This window comes from Syzygium oleosum, unplaced genomic scaffold, assembly GCF_021117445.2.
Source record: "Syzygium oleosum isolate NSW1041296 unplaced genomic scaffold, Sole_v2.1 Sole_v2.09, whole genome shotgun sequence".
In the NCBI taxonomy this organism is placed as follows: domain Eukaryota; kingdom Viridiplantae; phylum Streptophyta; class Magnoliopsida; order Myrtales; family Myrtaceae; genus Syzygium; species Syzygium oleosum.
Genome location: NW_026607493.1, coordinates 483,772 through 511,218, shown reverse-complemented (window position 1 = coordinate 511,218; position 27,447 = coordinate 483,772). Strand labels below are relative to the sequence as shown.

Sequence of the window (27,447 nt, the reverse complement as noted above, 5' to 3'; positions counted from 1 at the left end):
ATATTATCTTAGTCCCAATAATTTAATGGATGTGATAAAACAACATAGATTCCAGTTGAATATGTAGTTTCTTCGTTACAGAATAAAAATTTTAAAAAAAAAGGAAATTGCTCCATATAATGCTTACAAGCCCTTGAGTTAGACTATCCGCAAATAATGATCACCTCTCTCATCCTTTATGATAGTATTCGCTTTGAATTCTGGCTATATAAAATTGCAAGTGGACTTCCATAAAAAACCGGTTCTAAAATCGGTCTGGGTGGGTTTTCACTTGGAACCGGAAACCGGACCGGTTCTAACCGGTTCCCAAAAAATGGAACCGGTTCCCGGACCTATTTTTCGAGTGGGCCGGTCCGATTTCCGGGTAAACCTGTTCCGGTTGCACACCCCTAGAAAGAACTGACCGGAAATCCCCTTTTTATTTAGAATGTTCTAATGTTGTGATGCACCTTGATATGTTTCTCAAACTACCAAGTTGACTTTGAAGAGACCGATGAAGGCTACAATGTTCGATCAGTCTTAAGTACTATGTTGTTCAGATTAGCACAGAAAAAAAAAAACCTTGCGAAATTTCAAACAAGCAGGCGTTAACTCAGCCTCAGGATCAAGTGCTTCGCTCTTGGCATCGACAACCCGGAGTCCTTGCTCATGTCCAGCTCTTTTGGCAATGTCCCCTCCGGCAACTCCCAGTCGAAACAATGCACTAGTTGGGCCAAAACAAGACGAATATTAACGAGGCCCAAGTTCATCCCTGGGCAGCCTCTCTAACCCGACCCTAGGCGGCCTCTCTAACCCGACCCTAGGCGGCCTCTCTAACCCGACCCGAACGGTATGAGCCGGAAGTCTTCTCCTTTGAAATCCACACCGCTGTTCGCGAACCTCTCTGGGAAGAACTCCTATGTATTCTCGGCCCAAGCGTTGGTGTCTCTCCTAAGGGCCCACGCGTTCACGATGACCCGAGTCCTCTTCGCGATGTAATACCCGACAATCTCGACATCCTCAGTGGACTCGTGCAGGACCAGGAGCGGGCCCGCACAGATATAGCCTGAAGCTCTCTTTCATCACCATGTCCAAATAATTAAGCTCTGGCAGATCCTACTCCTCGACGGTCCGGCCAAACCCGACGACAGCTTTGAGCTCTTGCCAGAGGTGTTTCATCATGCGTTGGTTGCGGATCAGCTCGAACAAGGCCCACTCAATCATGATGGCCGATGTCTCGTACGCCGCAGTGATCATGTCGAGGGTTATGGCCTTGATGTTGGTCCGATCCATTATATGACCCGGCTCGTCTTGCGAGCTATTTATGGGATGGCCCACTATGGACAACAACGTGTCTATAAAGTCACCCTTGTATTTTCCAGTCGTGTCTTCCTCATGTTCTCTGATGATGTCTTCCAACACTTTGTCCATGGCCCGGTTGACTGCTTTTGCTTGCCGAGTCATTCCCTTCCAAGGCAAAACCATAATTGTTAAACATACTTCTTCTTCGATTTTTGAAAAGCAATGTCGTAGAAGTTGCCAATTTTCCCATTTAAAGAACCAGCTAGCTAGATTCATGCTCTTTGTTTTTATGCCTCTCTAGATCTCTTCTTCCTATTGCTCATAGAAAGTAGAAACTCCTGACCAATTGCAAACTCATAAGCACTGCGGACGTACGTGACAAAAGCAATTGACTTAAGCGTAATTCATATAATTACAATTCACTGTTCTATATGCAGCAAGCAAAAATTTGCCATACTATATTAATATTTCACAAGTCTTGAAGTTACCATAAGTAAAAAAAATAATAATGAAAGAATAAGAGAAGCCCATAATAATAGAAACGCAAAATATCTTAAGATCGAGAGCTCCAAGAAAAGGCACATAATTCGCCAAATTGAGGGCGCGTTTGGCAACCGGCCAAACAGTAACTATTTTTATTCTTTTGTTCCCAGAATCAGTTTTGGAACATAAATCCGTTTGGTAAATTTTTTGTTCCCGAGCACAAACTTGTAAAAATTTATTTCTAGAATCAGTTTTGGAACAGAATCAAGAACAAAAAAAAAGTTGATTCTTGATTCTGGGAACAAGAATTAGAAATGAAAAATAAATTTTTTCTTCTTCTTCTTCTTCATCCTAGCCTGTGGCTAGTCACCGGTCACTGGCGATCGGCCATAAGCCAGGGCCGGCGAGGGCCGCCCTCATTGGATCTGGTGTGGGTAACCCTTCCTGTTGCCCTCGCCAGATCTGGCGAAGGCGGCCGCGAGGGCGGTACTCGCCCAAGTCGTGTGCCGCCCTCACCGGATCTGGTGAGGGCGGCGGCGAGGGTCCAGCCCTCGCCTGTGGCCAGTTGTCGGCGCTAGCAACCTGGCCATGGCCAAGGAAAGGGAAGAAGAAGAAAAAAAAAGAAAGAAATATCAAAATATTTAAAATATTATTAATAAAAAGAAATTTTGTGCAGTTACCAAATACATTTCTATTCTTTTTCTTTTTCAAGAATAGAAATTTTGGACAGTTGCCAAACACCTTCAAATGCTTAGAAATTGTTCCCGGGCATGAAATTAAAAAGAATCATTTCTGAATAGAAATTATTTTCGGGAAGAGAATGGTTGCCAAACTCACCCTGAAAGCCCTGGCCAAATTCAGAGCCTCGTGAATCATAGGCTTCAAGTTGACCTTATCTCTTGTGCTGCACCTGAATATCATCTTGCACGCCATGTCCCCGATTAGCTGCGCCACCTCCGTGCTCACGTCCATCGCCTCATATGTCGCCACTGCCGCCCTCACCTTGTCACGCCCCAACGCTCGGGAACAATAACATCCCACTAAGGTCATTATGTTTGTAACGTCCCAAGACGCGTCACCGACCCAATCGAATTGCTAACGATATTACACATGCAGAAGCGAACTCAAAAGACTCCAATCAACACTCATACAAAGGGATAGTAAAGGAAACACATTGATACACAAACAAGTGAAGCCATTTTTATAAACATATTGTTAGCCATGGAAGATATAACTTACAAGCCTACCACGAGGCCACCTCCTAACGGACCACACGTAAACAAAAAAGGATCGGGTTGTCATGCCCCGATCCCCACGAGCACGCGACATCCCGATAGGCCGATAAGAATGCGACATCCTAGGATTTGTCGTCGACCTAAACGAACGAACCAAAGAGCAACACACGCGGACGCAATTCGAACTCTCCATACAACATACAATCAAATGGGGTAATAAAGAGACAATTGAATCACATCAACAAAACACTTTTATAAACAAAGCGTTACTTACAATTGCACAACATACAAGCCTTACTAGAGGCCGTCACTACAAACCATGCACATAAAAAAGGGTTGGGTAGTTGGGTTAGCCTAACTTCTCTATCAAAAGATGTACTCAAAAGACGGGGGACTAGACCTATCATCAGTCATCGCGGTACCCTGGCAGCGTCCCCGGATCTTCCATATCATCATAAGGCTTGGGGTTCTGAAATGTTTATAATTCAATAATGAGAATAAATCTCAATAAGCAACTACCTAAGCCTTGCTTAGGCTAACACGTATCGTAGGACAATTTTAAGCATGCAATTCTATCACTCAACGTGCCACATCAATCACAGGCGGCCTTACCTCGCCTTGGCACATACACGAGCCCTGCACGTTAGTAAACCATCACAATATTACAACCACTCAACGAACATCACAATCCGAATCGGGGCAAGAACATGCATAGCACAATTAATAATCCAGACATGCCCAACAATAATCTCAACATGGCATACCCTAATGTATATCACACTCACTAAGTCCAGATTATTAATGGCCCCTCGAGCTCCTTGAACCTGCATAAAACGCATTAGGTTGTCTGGCTTCCGGCGTAACCGGGTATCATCCCGCTATGTTGGCGATGGCATTGTCCTGCGTCACACGCATCAAGACGGCATTCCATGAGAAGCATCAGTTTGGCCTCCACTGCGATTGGCATCCGAGCCCACGCCGAGCATCTGATAAGTCGGGCATCGTCTCGCGTAAAACACATCAAGACGGTTTACAATCCTACGTAACACGCCTCAGGGCATTATGTGATCACACGGGCATTCAAGCACTCAACCAATTCTCATCTTTCGATTAGCCAATTGCCACTCAAACCGTATTCGACTAACAATCAGCCATGCCCCTCACATGCCACAACAACACCGAATAGCCCCCGAGAGAGAGAAAACCGAATTGCACAGAATCGGGCTAAAATAGGCAATTGCGCAGTAACCAAAATCCTTTCGAAATAAATAGCAATTCAACTCCAAAAATTTTTAATTTTGGATATGTCATTGGAAACATCTTGATAAACATTTTTCATGAGAACACGAAACTCAGTTCCAACTGTAAACACCTTGTTTTGCCACTCGAAGTCAAACGGAAATCAGTCTGTCGGGACAGACCGTCCGGCCTTCAAAATATCTTTTAATCAGTACCCAAATCTCTTTGGAAAGATTTGAAATTTATATATGTCATAGACACAAGTGTCCTTAACAACTTTTATGAAGGAAGTTTGTTGAAAAGAGGTTTGAAAAATTTTATAAAAAGTCAGAAAGACAAGCCGGTCGGATGAACAGTAAATCCGGTAAAATTGAGACGGTCCGAAAATGGACCTCCGAATGCCCCAAAATGGTCTCCAAAAATTTCAGATTTAATATATGTCATACTTCAAGATATTAGGGACAACTTTCATGAAGAACACCACCTCAGATTCGGCCCACACAAGTCTCCACAAAAATAACAAAACAACAAGGCACATCAGCAATCAATCCGAGAACCAACCAAGCAACAACCAATCATCAACCAAGCTTAACCAGGCATTAAACCAACCTTAATTAGCCCCTAATCAGCCTCTAAATATGTCATTGATAACCTATTGTCCTAATCAAAGCTTAGGGAGTACTTACTAGAGTCCTAAGTCAAGACAAGCCAACCAAGCCAAGCCAAGCAGCTGCTGTTCCGGCGGTCGAACGGGAAGATTAGCGGCGGCTATGATCACGGCGGTCCACGGCTGGGGCGAGCACAGGCTGGTGGTCACGGTGAGGGAAGGTGTTGGTCTCGGTGGTGGCTGGTGGTGTTCGAAAATGATGAGGAAAGAGAGGGAAAAAGAGAGGTGTGGCGGTGGTGTGTAGTAGCGGCGCCGGCAGTTGCTCCGGCGGCGTCACGGCGGCTGGACAGAGGCTAGGATGAGCTGAGCTGGTCGGCAAGGTGAGGGGGAAGCTTTGGCCGAATGAAGGAGGAGAGAGTGAGAGAGAGAATGAAGAAGAGAGAGAGAGAGAGAGAGAGAGAGAGAGAGACTTGATCTTGATCCTGCTAACCCCCACTCACACGCAAACCCCATTACCAACCCTACTCAAATCCAATGGCCTATAATCCATCCTCTTCCCCAAGCCAAGATTCAATGGCCCATAATTTTTCTCCTACTAATTTCCCAAAAATTACAAATGACAAACAAAATAATTAAGCAAGATGAGGAGGGGTAGAATGGTCTACAATTTTCGGCCAAGGAGGGAAAGTCTCAATGTCTAAATTGCCCTTCAACCTTTCAAATGAATCTAAATATCCTTGGGGGTAAAATAGTCTTTTTCCATACCCGGTCCAAATTACACTAATTCGATAATTCCGAACGATCTAATAATTGGCCACGCTTGATGAGACGACGTCCGATAAATTTTCTTGAAATATTGAAAGTTCAACATCCCACTCCGGATTATAATTCATGGCTAAAACCAATCAATCGCGACTTTAGTGTATGTCAAACTAATGGGCGGCTTTTAGGAGTTACGCGTATCGACTCGTGGCCGATTCGATATCGAGCCACATCTAAGTTTACTCGAGCCATGGTGAGCTCGGTTGTCATGTAATTGCGAGGGACAATCACTAGTTTCAATTGACGCGATCGTTCGGATCAGGTTTGGGGTCGTTCGAAATTCATACAATGGTCAAGCGAAATCACCCGCAATCTAATTGTATAACATTTGTGAATCGTTCCATAGCCATCCTTAGATCGGTCTATAATGGTCTAAAATATCTCATCGTCAATCTTTATGGCCAAAATGTCGATCCACGACCAAATTCTTAGGTCCACGTACTTGATTCCTAGCTAGCCATTCCCTAATGGTTAGTCTTCTCAAGAGTGATCAATTCCAAGTGAGATTTAACTAAAGTGCATCGAGGATATAATCATTTCATAAATCCCGAAAATGGATCGAATTTCAGAATGTCATACAAGTGGTCGGGCTAACTTAGCTTCACTACCAAAAAGGGATAGTAAAAAAGATGGGGTATCCAAACCCATCACCACAGCTAGCCATAACCCGGAGGAGGCTCCAGGTCGGACTCCACTTTGTTTGCTTCGGACTCCATATCATCTGAATCGGTGTCCGGAACAGTCACAGTCCCATCTGGAGGATCGATCTCCATGGGATCCCAGACCTCATCCCCTACTCCACCAGCAAGAGGTCTATCAAAACCACAATTTGGACCGAACAACGCATCCCCTTTACGAATAAACCACGCCACAAACTCATGAGCCTTGCACCCAGGTAAGTCTTCGTCAACCCAGACGGTGGACGAGTGTTTCTAGTAAGCCTTATCCTGTTCTATTGGATACTCCGCAACTATCATGTCTATATCTATAGTCACGCCAAAACGTAAGGGATGATGATTCATACTTGAGAGTCTGAAATGATTAAATATCAATCATGAGAAAATCTCAATAAATAAACTTTCTAAGCCTCGTTCAGGATAACACGTACCTCCGGAATGCCCTAACATGCAATTCTAACCTAACCAAGCGTGCCACAAAACAATCATAGGCATTCTTACATTGCCTTAGCATACACATGCCCTGCACATTATAACCCATCAAGACATGGCAAATGTCCCTCGAGCAAATAACGAAGTCATAATATCACATGTGGTATAACATGGCAATTGCGTCCCCGAGCACACACGATACATACCATTGCATAAACATGCATATCAACAATTAATAATCAGACATGCTCGGCATCAATCTCAGGCACATAGCATTCCACAATGCACATCACACTCGTAATTGTTCGGATTATTAAACGACCTGTCAGGTCTACAATCAAACCCCCGTTGATGTCTACCGGCGTAACTGGGCATTGTCCCGCTCTGTCGGGCACGGCAACATTTGGGATCCACCCCTCGACAACTGTCGGTTACCAAACGACATTCCAAAAGGAGTATTGGTCCGGTATCAACTGCGATACGGCATCGTCTAAAACCCCTGCCTAGACAGCATCCGAACCTCCACCGGGCATCGTCTAGAACCCCCGCCTAGACGACACTTCCATGACTATGCACACACATCAATCACTCAATGCTAATTCTTATCTTTCTTAATTAGCCAATGTAAGGTGTTTATGACGTGCAATTCTCCACGAACGAACATGTCATGAAACGCATTTATTCCAAGCACCATTAGCTAATCCCAACCAGCCATCAATGAACTGAGATCAACCACCACAATCCAGGTCAGCCATGAATTAATCACAATCAGCCAATACTAATCAGAATCCACCATTAATAACCCAACTCATATCAGCCGTTCCAAAGACCATGATCAAACATGCATTAAACCATAACTAGCCATGCATTAACCAAACCAGTCAACCATTAGCCCTAAGATCAGTCATTAACTGAACATAACCAGCCATGAACAAATTCAAAATCAGCACCCTAATTAGCCTCTAATCAGTCACAAACAGTCCACTAAACTAATCAAGAGATCAACCACTAATCATCTCACAAACGGCCACTAACCCACCAACGATTAGTCCACAAATTGGCCATCAAATAGCCCCATGATTAGCCAACAAAACTAAGATCAGCCACCAACTTACTAAACCATAAACAACCCTAATCAGCCCCTAAACACATCCATTAGTCACCTATCATCCTAGTCAAGGTTTAGGGGTTTACTTACAAGTAAACCTAAGCAAACGGCCAAACTAAAGGGCAGCAATAACCACGGCGATGCAGTAGCAGCTTCGACGACCACGGCGGCGAACGACGGACAACGGCGGTTCACGACTGAGACGGGGACAGCTCACGGTGAGGGACGGTGATGGCATGGTGGCAACGGTGTGGTGATGTGGTGGTGGTGACCGAACAAGATAGGAGGGAAAAGGGTGGTGGCGGTGAGCAATGGTGGTTAGTGGTGACCGGCGAACGACAGTGCAGGCGGCTGGAGGTAGCGATCAACAGTGATAGTGGTGCTGGTCGATGATGGTGGTGGTGGCCAAAGGTGAGAGGGAGAGGGAGAGAGAGAGTGAAGTGTTATCCCAATAATGGAAGAGAGAGAGATGTCTAACTACCCCACCAACAAGCCCACTCAAACAATCAATGGTCTAGATTCAAACTTCTCCACCAAGCCAAGATCTAATGGTCACCAATTAATCTTTCTAAACAAGCTTCTCAAAATATCTAGTGGTAACATTGTAAATAACAAAAGCCACTAAGGGCAAAACTGTCCAAACTGGCCGGCCACAAAAAGGAGGGGCAAATGACCGAAATGCCCTTCCAAGAACCAAAGGAATCCAAAATAACTCAGGGGTAAAAAGGTCTTTTCTAACTTCTGGTCCGAATTTCACTTTTCCAACAATTTTCGAGCAAATCGAGAAATAGATGAGCTTAATGAGGCGACGTCCAATAAATTAGTCATGGAACTCTTGAAAGTTCGATACCTAATTTCGGATTCTAATTCATGGCCAAAATTTATCAATTGCGACTTTAGTGTATCTCAAATTAAAGAGTGGCTTTTAGGAGTTACTCGTATTCGACCCGTGGTTAACTCAATATCAAACTACGTTTAAGCTTACTCAAGCCATGGGTGACCTCGGTTATCATGTAATCGTAAGGGGTCAATTGTCCATTTCGAAGAACACGATCATTAGGAATTGGCTTAAGATTGATCGAGATTGATAGGGTAATCGTGCGAAATCACCCGCAATCTAATCCTATGCTTTCGTCGAATCAATTTATAACCATTCCCGGACCAGCTTGAAAGGGCTCATGAGGATCCCTCAATAATCCTTGTGGTCGAATTGTTAATCCATAGTCGAGTTCTCAGGTCGTGCGTACTTAATTTCTTGGTAGACTTTCCCTAATGGTTAGCCCTCTCATAAGTGATCAATTCAAAGCGAGATTTAACTAATAGTACATCGATAAAATAATCATTTCATATATTTCGAAAAAGGGTTGAATTTCAGAATGTCACACACCCTCCCGACCACCCTCCTGAGCTCCTCCTTCCTTATCGGTGTGAAAAGCTACACGTTCGCTAGGCTCAGCAGCTATAGCACGCACATCCTCCTCACGCCCCGCTAGTTAGGGGTGAGCGTGGTTCCAGGTTCCATGGAGAGAGGGTCCGGTCCAGTTCCCCATTTTTGGGAACCGCGGTTCCGGTTCCGGTTCTCGGTTCCCATAGGAACCGGAACCGGGATCCCTAGAGGCTAAAACAAAAATTATAATCCCTAATTCGAAAATCTTACTATTTCGATCTTTTCTCTCTTCAGTTTCCTTCACTTCTTCCTCGATCTTGAAGGCGAAGACCGTGAGGAAGGACGAAGGAGCAGCTTACCAGTTGAGCATCGGATGGAGCTCGGCTCTTTCCTCTCTTTAATCTCTCTGCCCTCTTCTCCGTCGGTGAATGACTCTTCGAGTCTTTTGGAGGAAGATGAGGGTTTCGCAGGCGTGATTTTCCCCTAAAATCCGGTGCCCTAATTCAGAGACTCACCGTTTCACAAGCGTGGTTTTCCCCCAAAATCTGGAATGGCCCAGCGGGGGTCTTGAAGGTGATCTTCCTGGTGAGCTCCTCGATCTTCCCCCAAATTCCTGATCTTACTCTCGAGCGTGATCTCGGGCGTGTAGGAGACCAGCTTCCCGATCTTCTCGAGCTTGCAGGGACCTAACAGGGTTTTCTTTGGAAGGGCTACTGGCATCGGAGCTTGGAAAACTTAGTCAATTATGATCTCTGTAAGTAGGCCACATCGGTTTCTTTGAAGTTGAGGAGATCTTACTGTATGGCATTACTGTAAAATTACACATCCAAGCGAAATTTAGTTATATTCTGTCTCTTTGACACGTAAGTTGACTTATGGTAATTCGGAGAAAATTTCTGTAGAAAGCCTAGCACTTTTATCTAAAAACAAAGTTGCATGTGCTGGGAGTTCTTGCCTGAACTCTAGTGTTAGAAAGTTGATAGTTTCATTGTTATTAGGGAAAATACCACCAAAAACCCCAAACTATGTCACTTGTGATAAATTTACCCTGAATTTTTTTTTGTAACATGAAAAATCCTAAACTATGCCACTTGTGATAAATTTATCCTGAACTTTTTTTTGTGACACGAAAAATCCCAAACTATGCCACTTGTGATATATTTACCCCACAATACTTTGGCTATGGGCATTTTCGTCTTTTTCCTTTTTATATTTTTTTTCCTTTTTTTTAAATATTTCGGCGAGGGTAGCCCTCGCCGGATCCGGCGCAGGGAGCCTTCGCCGGCCCGGGCGAGGGCGACCCTCACTGGCGTCTAGCGAGGGTCCGGTCGAGGGGGCAGCCCTCGCTCGACGGCCGGCGAGGGAAGCCCTTGCCGGATCCGGTGAGGCGGCCTCGCTGGGCGGCGAGGATCCCTTCGCCGGATCCGGCGAGGGCTCCTTTTGCTAGATCCGGCGAGGGCTTCCCTCACCGGATCTGGCAAGGGCTTCCCTCGCCGGCGTCGAGCGAGGGCTGCCCTCGCCTGGGCCAACAAGGGAAGCCCTTGCCTGACGCCGGCGAGGGCTGCCCCCGCCGGAAAAGAAAAAAAAAGAAAAAAAATTGAAAAAGGAAAAAGACAAAAATGCCCATGGCCAAAGTATTATGGGGTAAATATGTCACAAGTGACATAGTTTAGGATTTTTCGTGTCACAAAAAAAAGTTCAGGGTAAATTTGTCACAAGTAGCATAATTTGGAGTTTTTCGTGTCATAAAAAAAGTTTAGGATAAATTTGTCACAAGTGGCATAATTTGGGCTTTTTGGTGATAACTGATACATAAGTCTGCATTATTTGGTGAATTTTACGATGATCGTCTGTACTCCTGATAGACCATAAGTTGATTGTATCAGACTTCATAGTTATATGCTAGTAAGAATCAGACATTTAAAACAGTAGATTGGATGCAAGATATATCCCAATCTCTGTCTTAACCATATGCAGTAGTACTTCATTCAATATGTCAAAGGGTGGTAGATACTTCTTCTCCAGCAGCAATCTGAGGATCATTGAGGTAGGAATGGGCATTTTAACTCTTGCTACTAAGAGAGCCAACTTAGCTAGAACTTCGACATGAAAAATGTGTGATTTTCTCTTTCGGTGCTTGAAAACTAAATCACAAGCTCTGCGTAGCCATTGTGGGTCAGATGAGTATGAAAGTCCAGTGAGTAATCTATTGATGAGAGAACAATCGGAAATATCATATGACTTTCTATAATCCTTAAATATATCCTAGGCTTATTCTATTTGGTGATCTTTGAGTGCAACTCCAATTTTCTCCAGCAAAAGTGCTCGAGTTGAATTTGGTGCTATTTTAGTGTTTTTGCAGAGTGTGAACTCTCTATGCTGACTGAAGTAAGGAAAAAATAATCTCAAGAAATGGCTCTTTCCAATGCAATGATGCACAATAATCTCTCCTTGTGTTGTTAATGTGACATTCTAAATTTCGACCCACTTGGTATTTATGGGGGGAAGAACAGCATTGGTGCCAAAACTTGTGTACGGAGGCCACTTTGGTGCCAAAAGTTTCATTTGGATCACTTAAGTGCCAAAAGTTTACGCCGGCGATCACTTAAGTGCCAAATCGGAGAAAAAACGATCACTTAAGTGCCAAATCGGAGAAAAAACGATCACTTAAGTGCCAAATCGGAGAAAAAACGATCACTTAAGTGCCAACGGCGAGAAATTCCGACCAAATTTAATACGTGGCTTTTATATTTAAATTTTAATAACACGTGGCATTTCCATGTGTATAATTCAATTTTTTAAATATTTTTTTCTGATTTTCTTCTTTCTTTTTTCTTTTCTTTCCTTTTTTTTTTTTCATTTCTGTCTTCTTCTTCTTCTATCATGGCCGGAGGCCGGCCACCGGCCATGGCCGGCCTCGCCGGGCGTCGCCTTCCTCCGGCGAGGCCCGGCGAGGCAGCCGTGGCCTCGGCGAGGCCGGCCTCGCCGGGGCTCGCCCCGCCCGGGCCGAGGGTCGAGGTCGCCGGGCGTGGCGAGCCCCGGCAAGGGCTCGCCCGGGCGAGGCGAGCCCCGGCGAGGGCTCGCCTCGCCCGAGATCCGGCGAGGCCACGGCTGCCTCGCTGGGCCTCACCCGGAGGAAGGCGAGGCCCGGCCTCGCCGGATCTGGCAGAGGCGAGCCACTCGCCGGGGCTCGCCCGCCCGGCAACCTCGACCCTGGCTCGGGCGGGCGAGCCCGGAGAGGGCTCGCCTCGCCCGAGATCCGGCGAGGCCGGCCCTCGCCGAAGCCACGGCTGCCTCGCCGAGCCTCGCCGGAGGAAGGCGACGCCCGGCGAGGCGGCCGTGGCCTCGGCGAGGGCCGGCCTCGTCGGATCCGGCGAGGCGAGCCCTTGCCGGGCTTGCCCCGCCCAGCGACCTCGACCCTCGCCTGGGCAGGGCGAGCCCCGGCGAGGGCTCGCCTCGCCACGCCAGATCCGGCTAGGCCGGCCCTCGCCGAGGCCATGGCGGCCTCACCGGGCCTCGTCCAGAGGAAGGCGATGCCCGGCGAGGCCAGCCATGGCCGGACACCGGCCATCGGAAATAAGAACAAAGAAAAGAAAAAAAAAGAGAAGAAAGGAAAAAAGAAAGAAAAGGAAAAAAAAAGAAAGAAAAGAAAGCAAAAAAGAAAGAAAAGGAAAAAAAAGAAAGAAAAGAAATGCCACATCAGCCTTCGGCGAGCCACATCGGCCTCTGGCGAGCCACATCAGCTTGAGAAATTAATAAAAAAATGCCACGTCGGATTTCCGGCGAAGTGGCACTTAAATGATCGTTTTTCACAACTTTTAGCACTTATGTGATCCGATTGAAACTTTTGGCATCAAAGTGGCCTCTGTACACAAGTTTTGGCACCAATGCTGTTCTTCTCCCGGTATTTATGAAATGCATAATTTCAATAACGCACTTGAAGTAAATCTCGCCCAGACTTGATCACTCTTGGGACACTAATCAGTAGGGAAAGGCTAATTAGGAATCTAGATTTGCGCGACCATAGAACCTGACCATGGACTGACTTTCGACCATAAGGATTGTCGAGGTGATATTTTGGGCCAATATAGATGGATCTAAGGATGGTCATGGATCGATTTGCGAATGCCGTATAATTGGATCGCGGGTGATTCCGCCTCGCCAGAATACGAAATTTGCGAACGATCTCAAACCTATTCCAAACGATCGCGTTCTTTAGAACTAGTGATTGATCCTCGCAATTACATGACAATCGAGGTCTCCATGGCTCAAGTGAACTTAAACGTGGCTCGATTTAGTATCGACCACGGGTCGAATATACGAATTTTCCCGAAAGACCCCCGTTAGTTTGAGATAAGCTCAAGTCGCGTTTATTTGAGTTTGGCCATTAAATAGAGACTGAGTTTGGGTGTTGAAAATTTTGAAAGTCATGACAGAGTAATTGGACGACGTCGTTATTAACGTGGTCAGCCTTGGATTTGTCCGGATTCGTCAGAAAACTGAAATTTTGACAGGAAGTGAAAAATGACCGTTTTGCCCTTGGGACTTTGTGAAGACCAAGTGTAAAATGAGAAGGGTATTTTGGTCATTTCATACCAACTTTAGAGATAAAAAATTTTGAACGATTTTGTCCCTGCACTTTTTGTGAAATTCCAATTTTACCCTTGGATATTTTTGGTGGGGATCGATCTGGGCCGTCGATTTTCGGATAAGATTGAATCGTGGCCGTCGGATGGAAAGTAGAGAGAATGGCAAGATGATAATTTCTCCGGGGCAGGCTTAGACTAGCCTTTTTCCTCTTCTTTTTATCTCTTTTCTCTCTCTCTCTCCCCGCATTTTCTCATGCCCAACTCCCCCTTTTTCCCCCGGCCGAGTCCTCCTCTCCCTCACGTGAAAGTGGCCAGCCGGCCACACCTTTGGCCGCCGCCGCACGTCCGTCCGCCGTCGTCCGCCTGTGGCCGTCGTAAGCTACCGGTGGTTCTTGCCGCTCACCGCCGTCTCTGCTGCTGTCCCTCCTCTGTTCAATCACCTTCGAGTGCTCGAGCTCGCGTAGGACCTCGAGTAAGTGATAGCCTAAACCTCGCCTAGGATAGCGGGTAATTTCGGAATAGTTCGGGTGCGTTTTAGTAAGTTTTAGTGGTTATTCGTAGAGAAATTGGTGGAATGATTTGGCTGAGTGGTTTGGATGGAATTGTGATAGTGTTTGAGGTGGAATTGAGGTTAGAATTGATTAATTAGGTAATCGGAATGATTACGGGTGATTATCGTGATTTATTGCGTGAAAAACGGGCCTAAATGTGCCGTTATAGTGATTTTTCTGTGGTGGTTGAGTTGCTGTGCATATTGTGGCTGAATTGGTGTATGTTTATGTTCGAAATGTGGCGCCTACTAGATTGGGGTTGTCGGTAGGAGTACGACGCCCTTGAGTGGTGTAATTTGGCTTAAAATGCAAAAATTCGCGTTAAATTGTGCACGTGCGAATTGAATTGGTAAAATTGTGAGTTATCATGGCTTATTGTTAGCCTGAATATGTCGAATGACATGTGCGAGTTGGTTGTATGAAATTGGCATGTGATTGGGTGTCCGACGTGTTGCACGATCATTAAATATCCTGAGGCATTTTTACACGAGGTCCAGATAATAAATGGAAAATGTGTGCACGTGTGATAACATAATCCCTGATATGTTTTACGCGGGGAATTGAACCCGTCCTAAGGCGTGTTACATGGAACAATGCCCGGTCATACCAGAAGACCGCCAACCTGATGCGTTTTACGCGGGTTGTGCCGTAAAAAGGAGATGGTGTTGCGCCTGAGGCGTGTTACGCTGGCTAGAGACACCGAGCCTGAGGCATTTTTACGCGGGCTATAGAAGTGTTGTTCTACCTAATGTGTGTTACGCGGGTTGTGTTATAAAAAGGGAGATGGTGTTGCGCCTGAGGTGTGTTCGTTTATGCGGGCTAGAGACACTGAGCATGAGGCGTTTTGATGCGAGCTATAGAAGTGTTGTTGGACCTGAGGCGTATTTACGCGGGTCAGAGATCGATGGCTAGTTTTTGGACCTGAGGCGTGTTTACGCGGGTCAGAAATGAATTGGATGCGTGTGCTCGAGTGAAATGGGAATCGTATGATGTTGTGTTTGTTATGCGAATGTGGGCATGAATATGGTTTGATTGGTATTATTGAGTGCGACATGGTGTCGGTTTCTAGTAATAGTGCTTGAATTCGCATGTTAGATTTCGTGCGTATCAAGGTGAGACATTTGTGCATGCTATTGTTTTGGCTTGATAGTTATGTGATTTGTGTGCTCGAACATGCCCAGAGATACGTGTTAGCCTAAGTGGGGTTTATGGTTTCGCTTATTCAGACCCCCGGCCGGTACAATGAATATCCCTTCTCCACAACGTTTTGGGATCCCAATGCACACGGATCATACAGTTTTGGAGTACCTTATAGATGAGAACCATACTTGGATTAAGCATACTAGTATAGTTTGGGTAGATGTGGGTGAACAGTTGTGGCAACCCCATACCTATGTAGCATGGTGCTTCCGAGACAGGCTAGATGACTTCGGGCCAGTGCGAGGTTTCGATGTCCCATTCGATGGAGTAGGTGATTGGGACCCGTCGGCTATACCTCCTCCCGAGGGCGAGTTGACCAGTACAGGCACCGGTCTTGCGGAGTCTGGGCATCAATTTGCACCCCTGGAGTCAGATCAGATGGAGGTAGCCTTCGAACCAATACCCGAGAAGCCTTATCAAGAGGAAGCACTGATAGAGTTGGACCCGGAGGAAGATCCCGAAGAGATGGAGCCAAAAGAGGAGCCCGAGGAGGAACCCAAGATGGAGTTCGAAGAGGAACCCGAAGAAGAACCGGAGGAGGAGCCAGAAGAAGAGGATATGATTGAGGTTCCATTGGAGTCGGGAGATGAGGATAACCCGATTGAGATCGATGCTGAGTCTGAGTCTCAGAGTATCAGACTGACTCATATGAGACTGACTCTGAGTGGACCCCCTCTAGGGTTAGGTAGAAGCTAGGCGTTGGACCCTTTTTGGTGTAAGTAATAGTCTACCCATAGTCGCTAGCCTATTTTGATATCGGCGGTTGTCAGTGCGGAGGTTTGATGGTTGCGATATTTTGTATTGAATATTGTGAATATAGTGGGTGTAATGAAGTGGTTGGTTGCTTGGTTAATTATCCCTCCCTGTTACCCCTTTCTAATTCTTGTTCGAGAGTTATTCTCGTTTCCACCGTGTTCGAACTCTGAAGTGTTGGTTTGGGGTCGGCGATGTTCCTAGGACGTCGTACTATTTCAACCGAGCTTGGGGTGTGGCGCACTCGTCGGCGTTCGGGGCGTGACATCCCGTTGATTTGGTATCAGAGCAAGGTCAGCTCGATCCAAGTTGATCGAAGCCTGGAGTGATAAGGAGCGGAGACCCCGGGGTAGTCATCTAGGGAGACCTTAGTAAGTCATAGGTGTGTCTAGCGCTACACGTATCTCTGGATTGTTTGTTATGATTGATGGGTGAATTGAGTGCTTTAACGGTTGAGTTGCAGGTGCGTCTGGACCTGAGGTACGTGCACGAAACTTATTGATTGTGATCTCGTGTTGTGGTGGTTGATTGCCTGCTAAGTGAATTATCATCGTGATTCACTGCCTAGGACTAGACTGGTATAGTTGGCCTAGGTCTCTAATTCCTGAGTGGAATTATAGCAGGTAGGTGAGTGATAGAATTCTGTGAGTATGGACAGCCAAGGAAGGGGTGTAGGAAGGGGTGCAGGAAGAGGAACAAGAGGTCGAGGGGGTGCATGAGCTAGAGTTGTGGAAGATCCCAGAGTTGATGGAATTTTAAGAGTACTTAAGGAGGTTGGGACTTTAATGGGTAGGCAGACTCAGGAGCGAGCTGCCAATATCGCTCAGGCTGCTGAGGCCGCTGCAGCTACTGCTGTTGCTAATAATGGGAATCAGGGTCAAGGTCAGGGATAAGTGAATGCGAATAGGCAGATGCACCAGTTAGTTGAGCAGTTCTTGAAGTTGAAACCTCCGAAGTTCGATGGTAAAGGCAATCCTGAGGTTGCATCGCTTTGGGTGGAAGAATTAGAAAAGGCTTTTGAGGTTTTGGGGTGTACGAATGAGGAGAAAGTGACTTTACCAGTGTATCAATTGCAAGGAAATGCAAGTGATTGGTGGAAAGCCACCAGAGGTCGAATGTTCCCGCAGGGGTCGTTCAAACTTGGGCTGTATTTATGGAAGTCTTTAATGGCAAGTATTTTTCGGAAAGTGCTCGGGAGAGAAAGTTGGCTGAATTCATGAGACTCCGGCAGGGACAGATATCTGTGGATCAGTACGAGGTAGAATTTTCTAGATTATCCAAGTTTGCCCCGAGAATGGTGGAAGATCCATGGCATAAGGCCCGAAGGTTCCGAGATGGGTTGAAACCGGACCTTCGTAGTCATATGGTATCTTTGAATTTAAGAGATTATAATGAGATTTATGAGTGGGCTCAGGCGATTGAGCATGACTTAGCGGATAGAGCCGTTGCTTCTGGATCAAGATATGCTCCAGCTAGGGACAACCGCCACTTCGGAAAGAAACCGATGGCGGGAAATCGGTGCTTTGTCCCACCCGTTAAGAAGAATATCGGGAAGCCAAACTCACTTGAAGTTGTGTTATGCGTTAATACTCCATTGAATGATAAAGTGCTAGTTTCACTAGGATGTTCGGACTGCAAAATTGTGATTGGTGATGTAGAAGAAAGAATAAGATTTGGCTATTCTACCTATGTTTGATTTTGATGTGATTGTGGGTATGGATTGGTTGACTAAGCAGAGGACTGTAATAGATTGTAGTAGTAGGGTGCTCCAATTTAATCCAGTTGGACATCCTAGATTTGAATTTGTGGGAAATCGAGAAGGAACCTCAATTCCCTGGATTTCGTCACTGGAAGTGACTAAGTTGTTGGACGAAGGGTGCGAAGGGTTTTTAGCGGTAGTAGTTGATTCGACAATTGAGGAACCAAGGCTAGAGGATATAGCTGTAGTGTGCAACTTTCCCGATGTCTTTCCTCAGGAACTACCGGGATTGCCACCAGAAAGAGAAGTAGAGTTTGTAATCGAGTTGGCCCCTGGGACAGAGCCAATTTCGAAAGCACCCTATAGGATGTCACTGTCTAAATTAAAAGAATTGAAAGTTCAGATGCAAGAATTATTGGACAAAAGTTTTATTCGTCCAAGTGCATCCCCATGGGGAGCACCGGTGTTGTTTATAGGGAAGAAAGATGGGTCATTGAGGTTGTGTATCGATTATAGGCAGTTGAATCAAGTGACCATCAAGAATAAATATCCCCTGCCAAGGATAGATGATTTATTTGATCAGTTACAAGGGGCTTCGGTATTTTCTAAGATTGATTTGAGGACAGGATATTACCAGTTGAGGATTAGGAAGGAGGACATACCGAAAACGGCATTCAGGACGAGATATGGGCATTATGAGTTTACAGTAATACCGTTTGGGTTGACTAATGCCCCTGCTGCCTTTATGGATTTAATGAATCGAGTGTTTAAGGAATTCTTGGATCAATTTGTAATAGTTTTCATAGACGACATATTGGTGTACTCGAAGAGCCCGAAAGAGCATGAGATACATTTAAGTAAAGTTCTACGGACCTTAAGAGAACACGCATTGTACGCCAAGTTTAGTAAGTGCGAGTTCTGGCTCAATCGAGTAGCATTTCTTGGACACGTGATCTCTAGGGAAGGAATCTCAGTAGATCCAGCCAAGATTGAAGCTGTAATGAAGTGGCCGAGACTAACGACGGTAACAGAGGTTCGAAGCTTTTTGGGTTTAGCAGGATATTACCGACGTTTCGTGGAAGGGTTTTCGGCAATAGCAATACCGTTGACACATTTGTTGAAAAAGGAAACAAGATTTGAATGGACCGACGAATGTGAAAGGAGTTTTCAAGAACTAAAGCATAGATTGACAACGACGCCAGTGTTGACTATTCCATCAGGACCAGGAGGATATGAAATTTATAGCGATGCGTCGTTAAAAGGACTGGGGTGTGTACTAATGCAAAATGGATGAGTAGTGGCTTACGCATCAAGACAGTTGAGATCGCATGAGTTGAACTACCCGACGCATGATTTGGAATTAGTCGCAATAGTATTCGCACTTAAGATTTGGCGACATTACTTATGCGGAGAGAAGTTTCAGATATATACGGACCATCAAAGTTTGAAATATCTATTTTCTCAAAAGGAGCTTAACATGAGACAGCATCGTTGGATGGAGTTACTTAAGGACTACGATTGTGATATTCTGTATCACCCCGGAAAGGCCAATCGGGTAGCTGACGCGTTAAGTTGGAAGTCGAGCGTCGCATACTTGTTAGTTAAGGAATGGACCTTGTTGGAAGAGGTGCGAGACTCGAAATTTAGACTTGAAGTAAGTCAAGTCTCGAGTTTGCTAGCCACACTAAGAATTGAACCGGAAATTCAAACTAAGATCAAGGCCTTACAATCTACGGACCAAGAGATTCAGAAGATTCTAGAGATGGACGCTACTAAGAGAAAACCGGACTTCCAAGTATTCGAGGATGGGATCTTGAAGTTCCGTGGATGATTGTGTGTGCCTGACGATGCGGAACTTAAGGAAGAGATTTTGACAGAAGCACATCGAAGTAATTATAGTATCCATCCGGGGAGTACGAAAATGTACCAGAACTTGAGACAGTACTATTGGTGGAATGGCATGAAGGTGGACATAGCTAAGCACGTAGTTAAGTGTTTGACCCGCCAGCAGGTAAAAGCACAACATTGTAAGCCCGGAGGATTGTTACGACCTTTGGAAATTCTAGAATGGAAATGGGAGCACGTGACTATGGATTTTGTAATGGGATTACTAAGGAGCCAAAAGGGCCATGATTCCATTTGGGTGATTATTGATAGATTGACAAAGTCAGTGCACTTCTTGGCAGTACGAAAAGACTTCGCAATGGATCGGTATGCCGAATTGTACGTACAACAGATAGTTCGTTTGCATGGGGTACCAGTGATGATTACTTCGGATCATGATCCTAGGTTTACCGCCAACTTTTGGAAAAGTCTGCAGACGGCATTAGGATCAAAACTGCAGTTTAGTACGGCTTACCATCCACAAACGGATGGCCAGTCTGAGAGGACAATTCAGACTCTAGAAGATATGCTTCGGGCATGTGTATTGGATTTTCAAGGCAAGTGGGAAGAACAACTACCTTTAATGAAATTCGCATACAATAATAGTTTTCAGCAGAGTATCAAAATAGTTCCATTTGAAGCGCTATATGGCAGAGCATGTAGAACGCCCGTATGTTGGGAAGAAGTTGGAGAAAGGAGTATAACCGGGCCAGAATTAGTTCAACAGTCAGTTGAGGCGGTTAAGATCATTCGTGAAAGGTTAAAAACAGCGCAAAGCCGTTAAAAGAGTTATGCAGACAGAAGGCAAAGACCTTTGAAATTTCAAGTAGGGGATCACGTATTCCTCAAGGTATCGCCAATGAAAGGATTGTCCCGATTTGGTAAGAAAGGGAAATTAAGTCCACGGTTTGTGGGACCTTTTGAGGTGTTGGAAAGGATTGGAGATTTAGCGTACCGACTCGCCTTACCGCCAAACTTATCTCAAGTGCACAATGTATTCCACGTGTCGATGTTGAGGAAGTATGAACCGGATCCCGCTCATGTACTGAATTATGAGGAGATAGAAGTGGATGACAAAGTGTCGTATGTGGAAAGACCGGTGCGGATTGAGGATAGGAAGGAACAAGTCTTAAGGAGCAAGACAATTCCGCTGGTCAAGGTGATTTGGGAACATCACGAGACCGAAGGTGCTACTTGGGAAAGCGAGGAATTGATGAGGCGTCATTACCCCCAGTTGTTTGAATAGTTTGGTTTTGATTGTAAATTTCGAGAAGGAAATTTTTATAAGGGAGAAGAGTTGTGACATTCTAAATTTCAACCCACTTGGTATTTATGAAATGCATAATTTCAATAACGCACTTGTAGTAAATCTCGCCCAGACTTGATCACTCTTGGTACACTAGCCAGTAGGGGAAAGGCTAATTAGGGATCTAGATTCGCGCGACCATGGAACCTGACCATGGACTGACTTTCGACCATAAGGATTGTCAATGTGATATTTTGGGCTAATATAGACGGATCTAAGGATGGTCATGGATCGATTTACGAATGCCGTATAATTGGATCGCGGGTGATTCTGCCTCGCCAGAATACAAAATTTGCGAACGATCTCAAACCTATTCTAAACGATCACGTTCTTTAGAACTAGTGATTGATCCTCGTAATTACATGACAATCGAGATCGCCATGGCTCAAGTGAACTTAAACGTGGCTCGATTTAGTATCGACCACGGGTCGAATATACGAATTTTCCCGAAAGCCGCCCGTTAGTTTGAGATAAGCTCAAGTCGCGTTTATTTGAGTTTGGCCATTAAATAGAGACTGAGTTTGGGTGTTGAAAATTTTGAAAGTCATGACAGAGTAATTGGACGACGTCGTTATTAACGTGGTTAGCCTCGGATTTGTTCGGATTCGTCAGAAAACTGAAATTTTGACAGGAAGTGGAAAATGACCATTTTGCCCCTAGGACTTTGTGAAGACCAAGTGTAAAACAAGAAGGGCATTTTGGTCATTTCATATCAACTTTAGAGATAAAAATTTTTGGACGATTTTGTCCCCGCACTTTTTGTGAAATTCTAATTTTACCCTTGGATATTTTTGGTGGGGATCGATCTGGGCAGTCGATTTTTGGATAAGATTGAATCGTGGCCGTCGGATGGAAAGTAGAGAGAAGGGCAAGATGGTAATTTCTCCGGGGTAGGCTTAGACTAGCCTTTTTCCTCTTCTTTTTATCTCTTTTCTCTCTCTCTCCCCCCTCATTTTCTCACGCCCAACTCCCCATTTTCTCCCCCGGCCGAGTCCCCCTCTCCCTCACGTGAAAGCGACCAGCCAGTCACGCCTTTGGCCGCCGCTGCACGTCCGTCCGCCGTCGTCCGCCCGTGGCCGCTGTAAGCTGCTGGTGGTTCTTGCCGCTCGTCGTTGTCTCTGCTGCTGTCCCTCTTCTATTAAGTCACTTTCGAGTGCTCAAGCTCACGTAGGACCTCGAGTAAGTGATAGCCTAAACCTCGCCTAGGATAGCGGGTAATTTCGGGATAGTTCGAGTGCGTTTTAGTGAGTTTTAGGGGTTATTCGTAGAGAAATTGGTGGACTGATTTGGCTGAGTGGTTTGGATGGAATTGTGATAGTGTTTGAGGTGGAATTGAGGATAAAATTGATTAATTAGGTAATCGGAATGATTACGGGTGATTACCGTGATTTATTGCGTGAAAACGGGCCTAAATGTGCCGTTATAGTGATTTTTCTGTGTTGGTTGAGTTGCTGTGCATATTGTGGCTGAATTGGTGTATGTTTATGTTTGAAATGTGGCGCGTGCTGGATTGGGGTTGTTAGTAGGAGTACGACGCCCTTGAGTGGTGTAATTTGGCTTAAAATGCAAAAATTCACGTTAAATTGTGCACGTGCGAATTGAATTGGTAAAATTGTGAGTTGTCATGGCTTATTGTTAGCCTGAATATGTCGAATGACGTGTGCAAGTTGGTCGTATGAACTTGGCATGTGATTGGGTGCCCGACGTGTTGCACGATCATTAAATACCCAGAGGCGTTTTTACGCGGGGTCCAGATAATAAATGGAAAATGTGTGCACGTGTGATAACATAATCCCTGATGCGTTTTACGCGGGGAATTGAACCCATCCTTAGGCATGTTACGCGGGATGATGCCCGGTCATACCGGAAGACCGCCAAACTGATGCGTTTTACGCGGGTTGTGCCATAAAAAGGAGATGGTGTTGCGCCTGAGACGTGTTACGCAGGCTAGAGACATCGAGCCTTAGGCCTTTTTACGCGGGCTATAGAAGTGTTGTTCAACCTTATGCGTGTTACGCGGGTTGTGTTATAAAAAAAGAGATGGTGTTGCACCTGAGGCGTGTTCGTTTACGCGGGCTAGAGACACTGAGCCTGAGGCATTTTGACGCGGGCTATAGAAGTGTTGTTGGACCTGAGGCGTGTTTACGTGGGTCAGAGATCGATGGCTAGTTTTTGGACCTGAGGCGTGTTTACGCAGGTTAGAAATGAATTAGATGCGTGTGCTCTAGTGAAATGGGAATCGTATGTTGTTGTGTTTGTTTTGCGAATGTGGGCATGAATATGGTTTGGTTGGTATTATTAAGTGCGACATGGTGTTAGCCTAGGTGGGGTTTAGGGTTTCGCTTATTGAGAAGTGTCTCATGGTTGTTAAACCAAACCATTTCAGACCCCCGGCCGGTACAATGAATATCCCTCCTCCACAACGTTTTGGGATCCCGATGCACACGGATCATACAGCTTTGGAGTACCCTATAGATGAGAACCATACTTGGATTAATCATACCAGTATAATTTGGGTAGATGTGGGTCAACAGTTGTGGCAACCCCACACCTATGTAGCATGGTGCTTCCGAGACGAGCTAGATGAGTTCGGGCCAGTGCGAGGTTTCGATGTCCCATTCGATAGAGTAGGTGATTGGGACCCGTCGGCTATACCTCCCCCCGAGGGCGAGTTGACCAGTACAGGCACCAGTCTTGCAGAGTCTGGGCATCAATTTGCACCCCTGGAGTCTGATCAGATGGAGGTAGCCTTCGAACCAATACCCGAGGAGCCTCATCAAGAGGAAGCACCGATGGAGTTGAACCCGGAGGAAGATCCCGAAGAGATGGAGCCAGAAGAGGAGCCCGAGGAGGAACCCGAGATGGAGTTCGAAGAGGAACCCGAAAAAGAACCGGAGGAGGAGCCTGAAGAAGAGGAGATGATTGAGGTTCCATTGGAGTCGGGAGATGAGGATAACCCGATTGAGATCGATGCTGAGTCTGAGTCCTCAGAGTATCAGACTGACTCAGATGAGACTGACTTTGAGTGGACCCCTCAAGGGTTAGGTAGAAGCTAGGCGTTGGACCCTTTTTGGTGTAAGTGATAATCTACCCGTAGTCGCTAGCCCTTTTTGATATCGACGGTTTTCAGTGCGGAGATTTGATGGTTGCGATGGTTTGTATTGAATATTGTGAATATAGTGGATGTAATGAAGTGGTTGGTTGCATGGTTAATTTTCGGTAAAAGTACACCACAAGTGCCATAACTTGTGTACGGCGATCACTTTAGTGCCATAAATTTTTTTCGGATCACTTTGGTGCCAAGTCGGAGGAAAAGAGATCACTTTGGTGCCAATTTGGCCGGAAATTCGACGTGGTATTTTTTATTCATTTTTTACGCCGACGTGGCTCGCCGGAGGCTGAGTCAGCGTGTACAGTCAACATTTTTTATTTAAAATAATTTTTTTTAGCGTGTACAGTCAGCATTTTTAATTTTAAATATTTTTTTCCTTTTTTTTTTCTTTCCTTTTTCTTTTCTTTTCTTTTTTTTCTTTTCACCCTTCGACGGCCGGTTGCCGATGGCCGGCCCGCCACCGGCGAAGCCTGGAAAGGGCTGGGCGAGGGCGGCCTTGCCCATGGCCGGCGAGGGGCGGCCGACCCTCGCCGGCGACAGGGCGAGGCCGGCCCTCGCCGCCCGAGCGAGGGTCGCCCTTGCCGGGATCCGGCGAGGGCAACCCTCGCCGGCATTGGGCGAGGGAAGCCCTCGGTAGATCCGGCGAGGGCGACCCTCGCCGGCGTTGGGCGAGGGAAGCCCTCGCCTGTGCGGTTGAGGGCGATCCTCGCCGGCGTCGGGCGAGGGAAGCCCTCGCCTGTACGGGCGAAGGTCGCCCTCGCCTGAGTCGGTTGTGGGCGACCCTCGCCTGGGCCGGCGAGGGCCGGCCTTGCTTGTCGCCGGCGAGGGTCGGTCGCCCCTCGCCGGCCATGTGCAAGGCCGCCCTCGCCCAGCCCTTCCCGGGCTTCGCCAGTGGCCGGCCAGCCACCGGCAACCGGCTGGCGAGGGGAGAAAAGAAAAGAAAAAGGAAAGAAAAAAAAAGGAAAAAATATTTAAAATTAAAAATGGTGACTGTATACGTTAAAAAAAATTATTTAAAATAAAAAATGCTGACTGTACACGCTGACTCAGCCTCCGGCGAGCCACGTCGGCGTAAAAAATGCCACGTCGAATTTCCGGTCAAATTGGCACCAAAGTGATCTCTTTTCCTCCGACTTGGCACCAAAGTTATCCGAAAAAAAGGTATGGCACCAAAGTGATCGCCGTACACAAGTTATGGCACTTGTGGTGTACTTTTGCCGTTAATTATCCCTCCCTGTTACCCCTTTTCTAATTCTTGTTCGGGAGTTATTCTCGTTTCCGCCGTGTTCGAACTCTGATGTATTGGTTTGGGGTCGGCGATGTTCCTGCGACGTCGCACTATTTCGATCGAGCTTGGGGTGTTGCGCGCTCGTCGTGGTTTGGGGCGTGATAGTTAAAGCCATTCATATATAAGTCAGATGGCCCTTTTATTTGGAGAGAGTCTGGGATTTGCAGTAGGAGCTACTATCAAATGCTGTGAAGTATTCATCATATCTTGATATGAACAACCATTGGCATATTTTCATAAGGAGCAGAATCAGATGACCCTTGTATTTGGAGTCATTGCCAAACTATCATACTTGTTTCCTAGTCTACTAGGCTTAAATCTCACCCATGCACATTGGGAACCTGTCCTGCTGTTCCTTGCACCTAAACATCACCCTGCTGAGGCAAATTACAAAGTTTGAAAGGTTAAAGGGATAAACATAGTCCACTCATTCAGATTCATGATGCATTGTAACTTTCAATGTCGAATTGTACGGTTTCTCAGCGATTTCTGTCATACTTTTTCTCTTGTTAGAAATTCATGCCAAGTTCCTCACTTTAATCTTGATATTTTCGCTCCTGTAGGCCTGGAGAGTTGCTGAGGCTTCGAAAAATGACAAGTATCAGTACACATACTTCGGACACAAGATAAACAGTTTCAATAGTGCTCCCAACAAAGTTCTGGCTTCTAACTCTCATTTACGTCCCAATAGATATGCACTTGAGCAGGGTGACCACCCTAAAGCTGGTGCTAAAAAGAGCAGGTTTCTCTTCTTCTTTTTCTTCTTCTTGACTTTAGATGTGATGTTTTAATTTGGCATTAGTTGGTACATGAAAAAAAATGAATTTTAATTCTTGTTTGTGCCTGCTTTTGGTGTTGGTTATGGTTAATTTAGTTCTGTGCAGCTTGCAGAGGATTGGCTTTTGTTGACATTGTGTTGTTCATTTCATGGCGGTTTCTTTACTTGGGTTCTGTTGCTGAGAATAGAGGACGAGCACTTCATGTTTCTGAACTTGAGGAGTTGTTGAGTGGTTGCACTGAGTTAGAAGTGAGCTTCATAGTCTTCAATCATCAGTAGACCCTTAATGCAAATATTGCATAAATTGATTAATTACAAATCCATTGTGTAACAGGCCACTCTTTATTCTTTATACATTCACAATCTCCGTGGGTTTTCCAACAATTAGTCTTTCATTTTGATTAACTAAAAATGAAAAAAAAAAAAAGAACCTGTCAAACCCTGAAACCAACCCTGGAACCTGTGACAGGGTAGGTTTCAGGTCTCACGTTTTGACGGGTAGGTTCCAGGTTCTAAAAAATGAGGAACCTATACCAAAGGGTAGGTTCCAGGTTCCACCTGGAACCTGTAAGGAACCTGGAACCGTTCACCCCTACCGCCAGTACACACCGCTCTCCGTGAACACGATGCCCTTGTTGCCATAAGACAAGTGGCGTGAGCCATCCACGCTCGGGCGGCTCGAGAAGATGCTGTCATAGGTCTTGAGGATCAGCTCAGTCGCCTTTGGCGACGAGACCACCACCGTCGGCTTGTTGCCGAGGTGGAGGGACATGATGGGGTCGTAGGACTCGACGAGGCTGTGGAGGCAGCGGTGGGGAAGGTTGCCCAGCCGGTGGAGGTTCTCGATGACGGGCAGTGGCGGCAGACCCGGCGGCAGCTTGGGGGCATTCTGGCGGCGGAGGTGGTGGAAGAAGTAGATAGTGATTAGAAGAGTGGTTGAGAGAATGGTGAGTGGGGAAGTGTCCATTTGCAGGTTGAAGGTTGAAGGTTGCGTCTTGTTTTGGTGCAAAGGGTTT

At 45.9% G+C, this 27,447-nt stretch overlaps 1 long non-coding RNA gene and 1 pseudogene across 1 annotated transcript; one reads left to right on the top strand and one right to left on the bottom strand.

Moving 5' to 3' along the window:
• Positions 1-572: 572 nt before the first annotated feature.
• On the bottom strand, positions 573-27,447 carry LOC115680383 (cytochrome P450 CYP736A12-like; annotated as a pseudogene).
• LOC130138984 (uncharacterized) lies at positions 25,758-26,762 on the top strand. Its single transcript, XR_008817232.1, has 2 exons — positions 25,758-25,819; positions 26,217-26,762. It is a non-coding gene; the product is annotated as an uncharacterized LOC130138984 (long non-coding RNA).